The sequence below is a fragment of the Bubalus bubalis genome, chromosome 2, assembly GCF_019923935.1.
Source record: "Bubalus bubalis isolate 160015118507 breed Murrah chromosome 2, NDDB_SH_1, whole genome shotgun sequence".
In the NCBI taxonomy this organism is placed as follows: Eukaryota; Metazoa; Chordata; class Mammalia; order Artiodactyla; family Bovidae; genus Bubalus; species Bubalus bubalis.
In genome coordinates, this window is record NC_059158.1 from 109,167,086 (window position 1) to 109,179,836 (window position 12,751).

At 41.0% G+C, this 12,751-nt stretch overlaps 1 pseudogene; it reads left to right on the forward strand.

Annotated features, from left to right (window-relative positions):
- LOC102408798 overlaps positions 1-11,257 on the forward strand; it is a 141,812-nt pseudogene extending 130,555 nt beyond the window's left edge.
- Positions 11,258-12,751: the final 1,494 nt, after the last annotated feature.

Here is a 12,751-nt window from a genome sequence, read left to right on the forward strand (position 1 = left end):
CAGATGGCTCTCTCTAACGTGGTTGCTCCTCAGGCCATCCCTTGAAGGCCTTCATAGGACAAACCACTGAACCACCCCAAATAAGAGGGAGTTCTTGTCTGATGGCCTTCAAATGGGACAGTGACTTTTTCCTGCATTTTTACTCAGACTGAAATATGCTCCTTCCTGAGTCTTGAGCATACCAGCCTTCAGACTAGAACCACACCATCAGTTCTGCTTTCAGACTTCTGGGATCAGACTGGAAGTAAACCATTGGTTCTACAGGTTACTGAATGGCCCCGAAGATCTTGGGAGGTGACTGCCTCCATAATGATGTGAATCACTTCCTTATATATAAGTTGTGAATTATATAGTAAAAGTAACAAATAAATATATATGTACAAGTATACCTCATTTTGGGCTTCTTTGGTAGCTCGGCTGATAAAAAATCTTCCTGCAATGCAGGAGACCCCAGTTTTATTCCTAGGTTAAGAAGATCCTCTGGAGGAGGGCATGGCAACCCACTCCAGTATTCTAGCCTGGAGAATCCCCATGGATAGAGGAACCTGGCAGGCTACAGTCCATGGGATTGCAAAGAGACTGACATGAGTGAGCAACTAAGCACTGCACATAACTCATTTTATAGTGCTTTGCTTCACTGCATTTTGCTGATATTGAATTTTTTGCAAATTGAGTTTGTGACAACGTTGAACCAAGCAAGATTGTTGGGGCTGTTTTTCCAACAACTTTTGATCACTTCGTGTCTCTGTGTCACATTTTGGTAATTCCCACAGAATTTCAAAGTTTGTCATTATTATTATATTTGTTGTGATCGGTTATCAGTGATTTTTGATGTTACTATTGCAAAAAAAAATATAACTCACTGAAGGCTAGGATTAGGATTAGCAATTTTTAGTAGTTAAGTATTTTTATTAAAGTATGTAGATTTTTTAGACATAATGTTATTACATACTTAACAGACTATATTATATGGTAAACATAAATTCTATATGCACTGGGAAACCAAATAAATTTGTATAACTTGATTTATTGGAGTAATCTGGAACCACTCCTCAAAATCTCCAAAGTATGCTTACACAATCATAAAGAAAATAAATATATATATTAATAGATTTTATATATTTAATAAATACATATGTATTTTACATACATTTTTATATAGAGATGGGCTCAAAATTCTCCAAGCCAGGCTTCAGCAATATGTGAACTGGGAACTTCCAGATGTTCAAGCTGGTTTTAGAAAAGGCAGAGGAACCAGAGATCAAATTGCCAACATCTACTGGATCATCGAAAAAGCAAGAGAGTTCCAGAAAAACATCTATTTCTGCTTTATTGACTATGCCAAAGCCTTTGACTCTATGGATCAAATTAAACTGTGGAAAATTCTGAAAGAGATGGGAATACCAGACCACCTGACTTGCCTCTTGAGAAACCTGTATGCAGGTCAGGAAGCAACAGTTAGAACTGGACATGGAACAACAGACTGGTTCCAAATAGGAAAAGGAGTATGTCAAGGCTGTATATTGTCACTGTGCTTATTTAACTTACATGCAGAGTACATCATGAGAAATGCTGGGCTGGATGAAGCACAAGCTGGATTCAAGATTGCCGGGAGAAAAACCATTAACCTCAGATATGCAGATAACACCACCATTATGGCAGAGAGTGAAGAAGAACTAAAGAGCCTCTTGATGAAAGTGAAAGAGGAGAGTGAAAAAATTGTCTTAAAGCTCAACATTCAGAAAACTAAGATCATGACATCTGGTCCCATCACTTCATGGCAAATAGATGGGGAAACAGTGGAAATAGTGTCAGAGTTTATTTTTTTGGGCTCCAAAATCACTGCAGATGGTGATTGCAGCCATGAAATCAAAAGATGCTTACTCCTTGAAAGGAAAGTTATGACCAACCCAGACAGCATATTAAAAAGCAGAGACAGTACTTTGCCAACAAAGGTCCATCTAGTCAAGGCTGTGGTTTTTCCAGTGGTCATGTATGGATGTGAGAGTTGAACTATAAAGAAAGCTGAGCACTGAAGAATTGATGCTTTTGAACTGTGGTGTTGGAGAAGACTCTTGAGAGTTCCTTGGACTGCAAGGAGATCCAACTAGTCCATCCTAGAGGAGATCAGTCCTAGGTGTTCATTGGAAGGACTGATATTGAAGCTGAAACTCCAATCAATACTTTGGGCACCTGATGAGAAGAGCTGACTCATTTGAAAAGACCCTGAGATTGGGAAAGATTGAGGGCAGGAGGAGAAGGGGACAACAGAAGTTGGGATGGTTGGATGGCATCACTGACTCAATGGACATGAGTTTGGGTAAACTCTGGGAGTTGGTGATGGACAGGGAGGCCTGGTGTGCTGCAGTTCATGGGATTGCAAAGAGTCAGACACGACTGAGCAACTGAACTGAACTGACTGGGCTTCCCTGGTGGCAAGTATCATAAAGAATCTGCCTGCAATGCAGGAGACCTGAGTTCAGTCCCAGGGTTTGGAAGATTCCCTGGAGAAAGGATTGGCTACCCACTCTAGTATGCTTGCTTAGAGAATTCCATGGACAGATAAGCCTGGTGGGCTAGTTGATAGGGTCTCAAAGAGTCAGACATGACTGAGAGAGTACCACTTCTATATAAATAGGATATATGACTGTGTGTGTGAGTATATAAATAGATTTATATACAGTTGGTTTAAATTCTGGAGAATCTTGACTAGTACAGCTGTCTATAGTTAAAACTGAATTGTGATGAGGAGAAAAAGACTTGAGGTTTTTTTGTTTTTGTTTTGTTTTGTTTTTTGATGTTTTAGGAATTTTATTTTATTTTTATTAAACAAATTTTTTTTTAATTTTAATTTTTTAACTTTACAATATTGTATTGGTTTTGCCATATATCAAAGTGAACCTGACACAGGTATACATGTGTTCCCCCTCCTCCCTTACCATACCCTCCCTCTGGGTCATCCCAGTACACCAGCCCCAAGCATCCAGTATCATGCATCGAACCTGGACTGGCAACTCGTTTCATATATGATATTATACATGTTTCAATGCCATTCTCCCAAATCATCCCACCCTCTCCCTCTCCCACAGAGTCCAAAAGACTGTTCTATACATCAGTGTCTCTTTTGCTGTCTCGTACACAGGGTTATTGTTACCATCTTTCTAAATTCCATATATATGCATTAGTATACTGTATTGGTGTTTTTCTTTCTGGCTTACTTCACTCTGTATAATAGGCTCCAGTTTCATCCACCTCATTAGAACTGATTCAAATGTTTTCTTTTTAATGGCTGAGTAATACTCCATTGTGTATATGTACCACTGCTTTCTTATCCATTCATCTGCTGATGGACATCTAGGTTGCTTCCATGTCCTGGCTATTATAAACAGTGCTGCGATGAACACTGGGGTACATGTGTCTCTTTCCCTTCTGGTTTCCTCGGTGTGTATGCCCAGCAATGGGATTGCTGGGTCATAAGGCAGTTCTATTTCCAGTTTTTTAAGGAATCTCCACACTGTTCTCCATAGTGGCTGTACTAGTTTGCATTCCCACCAACAGTGTAAGAGGGTTCCCTTTTCTCCACACCCTCTCCAGCATTTATTGCTTGTAGACTTTTGGATCGCAGCCATTCAGTCAGAATGAGGTGGTTTTGATTTGCATTTCTCTGATAATGAGTGATGTTGAGCATCTTTTCGTGTGTTTGTTAGCCATCTGTATGTCTTCTTTGGAGAAATGTCTATTCAGTTCTTTGGCCCATTTTTTGATTGGACCATTTATTTTTCTGGAATTGAGCTGTAGGAGTTGCTTGTATATTTTTGAGATTAGTTGTTTGTCAGTTGCTTCATTTGCTATTATTTTCTCACATTCTGATGGCTATCTTTTCACCTTGCTTATAGTTTCCTTTGTTGTGCAGAAGCTTTTAAGACTTGAGATTTAAGAAAGTTTAGAGAGTCATAATCTGCACCAATCTTGACCTTCTTCAATTTATGAAACAGTGGCCTTAAGACAGCCAAAGTTATTTACCATCATCACCTTTTCAAATAGTATTTTACTTTTTACATTCATTATTAAGCTACAATTTCTAAGCTTGTGACACATATGGCAAAATAGAGCTCACTAAATCTGTTACTAGAAGAAATAGTTAATATGACTATTAAAGAAATTTTGAAAAAATAATTACAGACCTTCCCACAAAGAATGCCCAAGAACAGATGGCTTTACATGTAAATTCTACCAAACAGTTAAGAGACAAAAACCACAAGTCTTATACAAATTTGTTCAAAGAAGGGCAAAAAAATATTAAATATGCTTTGTATTAGTTATGCTGCATAAAATATCCCCACACATAGTAGCTTAGAGAATCACATAAATCATGTTAGAGTTTCTATAATTCAGGAATCTAGGTAGGCCTTCACTGGATTCTCTGGCTCAAAGTCTTTGCCAAGGCTGCAATCAAGGTGGAATTGCTATTAACTGAGAGAGTAAACTGAAAGAAGAATAAGTAGATAAAATTAGGACACAAACTTGGACATTTTAACTTTGAGATGCTTATTGAACATCCAGAGAAAGATAGAAAGCATCCAGTTGGATATATGGGTCTGAACTTAAGGAAAGGGGTCTAAGCTGGCTATGTAAAGGCATAAGGTCAAAAGAAATCACTGGAAATGAGAGTGGACTGAAAATATTCCGGGAATGATCACTGGGGGCCACTCCATATGAAGAAGTCAGGAAGGTAAGGAAGAACACGACTCGAGATTGCACAGGGCAGCCAGAAAGCTAGAGGAAAAACAGCAGACAGGGGCCTGGAAACCTGGGGAGGAACTTATCAACTGCATCAAAAGACAGGAAACAAGATGTTACTACTCCTACCAATGATTGTTATGAATATATTTTGTATCAACTCCATATTTAACAGAAACAGCACTTTAAGAAGTAGCAAAAAACGACAAGAGTCTAAAACCATCAAGCAACTGGAGTAAATAGTTCATAATTTCCCTACCTTTCTACTATCAAAAATACCTACCAGGCTCAGGAAAAATCTATGAAATCTTTAGGAAAAAGGTAGTCCAGCTTTGCATTAGAATGCCCCCAGCTCATTTTATAGTGTTTGTGTAAGTCTGATTCAAAACAAGACAAGAGCAATACAAGTAACCACAATTATGCAGCAGTTTCATGTATAAATACAAATGCAATAAACCTAAATAAAATAGTGAAAAATCTAATTTAGCAATGTATTAAAAATTCAAAACTTATTTATCTCAGACTGCAAGGATGATTTCATTTTGAAAATCTATTAAAGCAATACATCACGTCATCAAATTAAAGTATAAAGACAAATACATGAGAGAAAATAAGCTTTTAAAAAATTCAAAATCCATCAGTGAAATAAAATGTAATAAACATAGTGCTAGAATGTAATTTCTTGAATTGATAATAGACATCTAATTAAACTGATGAAATATATTGTACTTGATGCTGTATTGTTACACAGATTTCTTCAAAGTCAGGGGCCAGAAATTTCTTCATTCCTCAGTTCAGTTCAGTTCAGTTGCTCAGTCATCTGTGATTCTTTGCAACCTCAGGGTCTGCAGCATGCCAGGCTTCTCCCTCAGTTCTATTTAGTTCAGTCGCTCAGTCATGTCCAACTTTTTGTGACCCCATGGACTGTAGCATGCCAGGCCTCCCTGTCCATCACCAACACCTAGAGTTTACTCAAACCCATGTCTATTGAGTCGGTGATGTCATCCAACAATCTCATCCTCTGTTGTCCCCTTTTCCTCCCACCTTCAATCTTTCCCAGCATCAGGGTCTGCCGGGGTCCAGCCTCAGCTGATCCAGGGTATTCAAAGGACAGACAGCATGTCAAGGGTCAGGAAACAACTGCTTAATTAAACGTTAATTAAGGATATAAAGAGTAATAGAATGAGGATAGCTCAGTAGGAAAATTCAGTGGAGAAATGAGGCTGAGTAGCTTGGTTTACGCGGGAGACCAATAAAACTTCAAGACAAGAAGTTTGCACCACTTACATAGGCCGCAGGCGTCCTTCCGTTCTCCCGAAGGAGAGGAGACACTGAGGCCTCCCCGGTCGGATCTTAGAAGCCCAGGCATAATTAGCAAGCATGGCGGGTTCCGCGCTCCAGATGGAGACTCAGCCAGAATTTGAGAGAGAGAGCGACATGGGGAGACCAAGTTTCGGTGAACAAGGCCCGCACTTTATTTTCCAGAGTAGTTTTTATACCTTAAGTGATGCGTAGAGGATAATGGGGTAAGGGGTGGAGTCATGCAAGGACAACAGTTCCTGGTCCTAATCGAAGCCAGGCTTTCAAACTTATCATATGCAAAAGTTCAGGTGAATTACATCATCTTCTGGCCCGGAGGCCTGTTAACATTTTAAGAAACTTATTTTTCTCTAAAGGTGATTATTCCAAAGTCAGGCACCAGCCTCCAAAAAAGCATTGGACAAAGCTGCATTTTACATTTCTATACACCCATTATATCAATCAATACACTGCCAAGGACACAGTAGGTAAGGAGTATGGAGACTTAGCAGCAAACATTGGCCCAACAAGTGAAAAACCCTTCACCAATACAATTTCTAATCAATCTTTTAACTACTCAAAAGAATCTGTGTTTAGACAGTTTAGAACATCTCCTGCCTCTCACAGTTGGGAGGCTCTGAACAATCACATGTGGCCAGAAAAACCTATTCAGGCAGGCTAGAGGATTTCCAAAGGAGTTTGTAGGTTGAAACACTGTCACACCCAGGAATTACTAACTGGAGCTGTAAGCTAACTCTCTTTTCAGAGAGAGGTAGTGGGGGACAGCCCCCCGTAAAGTCAGAGGTGTAGGTGAAAGCACAAAGCAGAAAGTAGGCAGACTCTGGTTTTGAGGGTAGATGCTGGAGAATTTCCAGGGGGACTCCTGAGGCTCGATCCCGCCTTTGCGTATGCCGAGCCTCCTTCCTCATGACCTTTGTCATGGGTGGAGTGCCTCACGCTGGCTCCCGGCAGTGATAGAATTCTAGTTGATCTATTCCAGATCCTGAAAGATGGTGCTGTGGAAAGTGCTGCACTCAATATGCAATATGCACTCAATATGCAATATGCACTCAATATGCAATATGCCAGCTCCCAGCAAGGGTCTTTTCAAATGAGTCAGTTCTTCCCATCAGGTGGCCAAATGGAGTTTGAAGTTTCAACTTCAACATCAGTCCTTCCAATGAATGTTCAGGACTGATTTCCTTCAGGATGGACTGGTTGGATCTACTTGCAGTCCAAGGGACTCTCAAGAGTCTTCCTCAACACCACAGTTCAAAAGCATCAATTCTTTGGTGCTCAGCTTTTTTTATAGTCCAACTCGCGCATCCATACATGACTACTGGGAAAACCATAGCTTTGACTAGATGGACCTTTGTTGGAAAAGTACTGTCTCTGCTTTTTAATATGCTGTCTGGGTTGGTCATAACTTTCCTTTCAAGGAGTAAGTGTCTTGTAATTTCATGGCTGCAATCACCATCTGCAGTGATTTTGGAGCCCCCAGAAATAAAGTCTGCCACTATTTCCACTGTTTCCCCATGTATCTGTCACGAAGTGATGGGACCAGGTGCCTTGATCTTAGTTTTCGGAATGTTGAGCTTAACTTTCATCAAGAGGCTCTTTAGTTCTTCTTCACTTTCTGCCATAATGGTGGTATCATCTGCATATCAGAAGTTATTGATATTTCTCCCAGCAGACTTGATTTCGGCTTGTGCTTCATCCAGCCCAGCGTTTCTCATCATGTACTCTGGATATAAGTTAAATAAGCAGGGTGCTAATATACAGCCTTGATGTACTCCTTTTCCTATTTGGAACCATGTCTAGTTCTAACTGTTGCTTCCTGACCTATACACAGATTTCTCAAGAGGCATGTCAGTTGGTCTGGTATTCCCATATCTTTCAGAATTTTCCACATTTTCTCGTGATCCACACAGTAAAAGGCTTTCACATAGTCCCTAGTCATCATTTTAATGGAGAGCTGAGCAAGTCATGTGAAATAAGAAAAATAATATATATTTATATACACATACACCAACACCAGAGATTAAAATAGAGGAGTCCAAATTGACATTATTCATAAGTAATAAAATTGTGCATTACATCAAAGAGATCCTATAAACTAACAGACTACAGCAGAGAATTAGAAATAGATCTTAATATTCATTGAAGAGTAAAGAATAAGAATATCAAGTCAATGAAGGAAAATACAAGCAAAATACTGATTTTCTTGATAGTACTTCAAGATTTAATTAAAGTAAAAGTAATTGAAAACACTATGATATAGTGTATCATTGGATAAACAGACCAAAGAAATGCCATAGGGAAATTTTATGTATTTGGGAACCAATGAATTAAATACAAACCATATCACACTAGAGGAGACTTATGGACCACTTAAAAATAGTATCATGACAATATGGATGTTCATATGGAAAAAATAGATCTCTACCTCATTCTGTACACAATAATCAAATTTTACACATTCCTACACAAATATAGCAAAATATCATTATTAACAGCATATATTAAAAGTGCAAAAGTTAGTCTCTCAGTCGTGTCTGACTCTTTGCAACCCCATGGACTGTAGCCTGCCAGGCTCCTCTGTCCATGAGAAGGATTTATTAATTAAGCCCCAATAAACACAAACTACAAATATGTACAGATATGTACAAATGTGATTAGATTAAACTTTTAAAACTGTTTACAGGAAAAAGTATTGTGAACACAGTAGAAATAGAAGTGACAGATTAGCAAGATATTTACACACAAGCAAGAAAATATACAAAGAACCCCTAAAACTTGAGATGGACAAGTGATACAATTATAAAGTGGAGCAAGGTTTTAAGCAATTCATTTACATACCAAGAATCCCAAAGGCGTGCATGCATGCTCAATCACTGAGTTGTGTCTGACTCTTTGCAACCGCATGGGCTCCTCTGCCCATGAGATTTTTCCGGTAAGAATACTGGGATCATCCAAAAGGCAAATATGCATATTAAATGATCATTACCGGCATTCTTAATCTCTCCGTGTAGTGTGGATAATATTTAGAGTAATATTTAAAAATTAGACTGAAAGGAATCAGGGCTTCAGGGATGTTTCACTAACATTCAATGGAAAATTCCCTCAGTGTTCAACCTGAGGGAAATTATTTGACCTTCTGAGGTTTTATTTACTTTTCATGTAACATTTGGGGAATAAAATATATCCCATCTTTCACAGGGCTTATACAGCTACAAAAAAAAAAAAAGTATGTGGGAATATCTTTGGAACTGTAAAAACCATGTAAGATATGATTATGCCAAAGTTCACAACTAAAAGGGTATATAACAAACGCTCTAACAGTGCTGTATTATTTGCTTTAGGAAGTTTAGAGAGCGATTTGCCTGCTGCAAGTCTAGTGCATCAGAAGTAGACTAAGAATGACTTCCTGCTTCCTAAAGAGTATAATGCTTTTCAGAGGGCAGCACCGGACGACAACAAAGGGCAGCAGGTGGTGGTGACCGCGGGTCTCTTCTCCCCTCAGGCTGCACATCCGGACCTGCCCGCCTAGCTCCAGATAAATTGTGAGCACTGTACGCGGAAGGAATGTAGTGTAAAAACAAAAACTGATGACCAAATAGAATGCATCAATCGATGTACCAAGTCTAGCCCAGGAGAATGGAGAGAAGGGAGTATTCCACAAATTGGCTGATGCCAAGATATTTGCCTGACCTGGGACAGCTGCGTGTCTGCGGAGGAAGGAGTCCAGGTTTCCCAGCAGAATGCCAATGACTTCTTCTGAGTTCTGAACCTTAACAAGAAATGGGACACCTCAAAGCACAAGGAGCTGGTAGTGTCGGTGTGTCCCCGTCTATGTCTTATTTTCCTGCTAAATTCAGCCTCAGTGTGACTGATGCATCCAGAAGACTCTGTGGTTTCCTCACAAGTCTCAGAGTGCATTATGTCTTAGATACAACGATCGCTGCAGGTTTCAGCATCCTGGAGAGTCAAAAGAGTTTGTGCGTCGATTCCGCAAGCACAGTGAAGAAGAGCCCTCATTACCCACGCTGATCTCTGCCTGAGGATCCTGGTTGGGTCCAATAGGCTGAGCGGATGCTGTGTCACTCCGTCACCCCCCACCTCTGCACTGTCACGTCTCCCTAGCAGATCATGGGATCCCTGGTGAAGTACTACGTTGCCAGACCACAGAATCTGTCCCCTGACAAGGTTTTCCATGTTATCGTGGCTCCATGCTATGACAAGAAGCTGGAGGCCCTTCAGGAAGACATCGTCATGGTCTCTCGGGTTTCCCGGAGCACTGACTGACTATGTGCTGACCTCAGGTAAAATAGCTCAGATGATGGAACAGAGTTACCTCTCCATGAGATATGCTGCCCTGGGCACTCTGGAGATGTGAAAGAGGAGGAGCTGAGGCACCACAATGGAGCCAGCTCTGATGGGTTCCTGGCACGTATCTTCAGACATGCAGGCAAGGAGCTGTTCAGTGAGGACGTGGGGGAGGTCACCTACCATGCGCTGAGGAACAAAGACTTCCAGGAGGTCACCCTCAAGAAGAGCAGAAAGGTCTTCTTGCACTTTGCTGCAGCTTACGGCTTTCAAAGCATCCAGAACGGGGTCCTAAAATGGAAGAAGGGCAAGTTCCCTTATCACTTTGTGGAGGTTCTTGTCTGTGTTGGGGTATGCCTCAATGGCAGAGGCCAAGCTCAGAGGATGGGCACACAGAAAAGGCCCTGCTGCAGAAGATGAAAGGCCTCTACACTGACATCCCCATGCAGCTCCTGGAGGCCATAACCCATGTGCAGGAGTTATACAGGGAGTGGCTGGAAGGCACGACTCCCTCCGTGTCCAGGAAGCCCTGCACACCTCTTACTAGGGCTCAGGGCAACCCGTTGACAGCCGAGACATCAAGTGATGAACTCAGGAAGACTGGGAGACAGACCTGTCAGCTGCCTGAGGACGGAGGAGCTGACCTGTGTGGGAATCAGAGACACTTGAAGAAAACAGCTCAGCTTTCCTTTTACTGCTTTGATTTTTCAGAATCCTCTGCTCCCCCCATTTGTCAGCCGCCCCTTCCCTCCGTTCAATGTGGTGCTCTCTTTATCATGTGTATGATTGAAATATTTTAACAGGAGAGAAGGGTTGCCCCAATTCGAGTTCCCTTTAAGACTGAAAAATTTCAAAGAACAAGAATGGAGACAGACTACTATCTTTTAGGCTTTAAAAAAAAAAAAATCCAAAAAATGTCCTGTGAACAGTTAAGACCCCAGAAGTTCTGATTCACATGCCTCAGAGAGATTTGATGTAGAAATGACAGGAAGCAGGCAGGCTGTGGGGGTTGTGGGCCATGGTCTGGGGTCTGCCCTGTTGGCTCTTATTTTTACCCATGTTTTTTTATTCCTGAGAATGGTTTGGCCAGAATGTAAATAAATTGCATCCTTTTGGAATCAGGGGGCTCATATGAATCTGGATTTTCAGCTTCTCTAGAGAAAAAGTTCTGGCAACAGTGGGCCATGTTTCTTACTGCCACAGCGGCCAGAGTGCGGTGGCAGCGCCTCCTGGCACCAGACACTCTAACTTATGCCCCAAACTCAGGCTTGCACATTCAGCCTTTAAGTGAACTCACCTCGAGGCAGAGGGAGGCCTGCAAAGGGTAACAGTTTTTACACATGGAAGGATGGGAGAGGCAGCTGACCTGCTCAGGTCGAGCTGTGTGGTCAGGAGTCTGTCTGCTCCATTCTTCTCTGGGTGGGGTCAGGCAGGTGACAGCCATTCTAATTCCAACCTCAGATGAGGCAGCTTCTCGAAGTTCCTGCCTCTCTTCCTTCCCCGCCCCCACCTCCTCCCATCATACTTCTCGTGCACTGTGGGCCTGGCTCATCCACGTGGCTCCTGATGGGACTCCCACCTGGCATGCCTGTAGTGCTCATGGGAGTTTGCCTTAAAGAGAAATGGAAGAGAACAGTTTTACCACAAACAGAAAGGGCTAGCAAAGAATTGGAAATTACAGAATCATGGAACTCCCTATGAAATGTGGAGTTCCTGTGAAATGAAAGACATCTGTGGATAGGCCTCCAGTTGGCTCTTCAAAGCACTTGAATTTTGTTAACATGGATGGTAACATTCTTCTTGGATTCCTCAGTGCTTATAAAGCCTGAGCTGTTAGATTTCCTTCATCGACTCTATGTTGTATTGTACCTGTATACCTATAGCGGTTGAAAACTGGATATATTGTGTGAAATTGTATATTTTTTGCTTTCAACCTGTGTACAATTGTGTTTCTTTCCTCTGCAGTAACTGACTACAGAATAAACACTTGAGGAGTGTCTGAGTGTGGAGAGTGTGTGAACCAGACACTGACTTCCCAAAACAAACAAACAAACAAACAAAGAGTATAGTGCTTTTCATTGGGAAGGAAAATGTAGAATTTATAGGCTGAGTAAAACTGCAATTTAAATTTTTTAATGTGAATTGCTACCTCACATGAGGCATTCAGGGTGGACCAACCAAGCAACATATCACCAAGAGATTCAGGAAAGACTCCAGGAAGTCCCAATTTTATTTATATCAATACTTTTATGTTCTTAAATGAGTAATGAGTTAGAATTTGGTATTCTGCATATCATGTCAACAATAACATGCCCAACATATATACAAATGAAAATTAAGAAATCATAATATATGTATTAAAACTGAAATATCCAGAGAAAGCCAA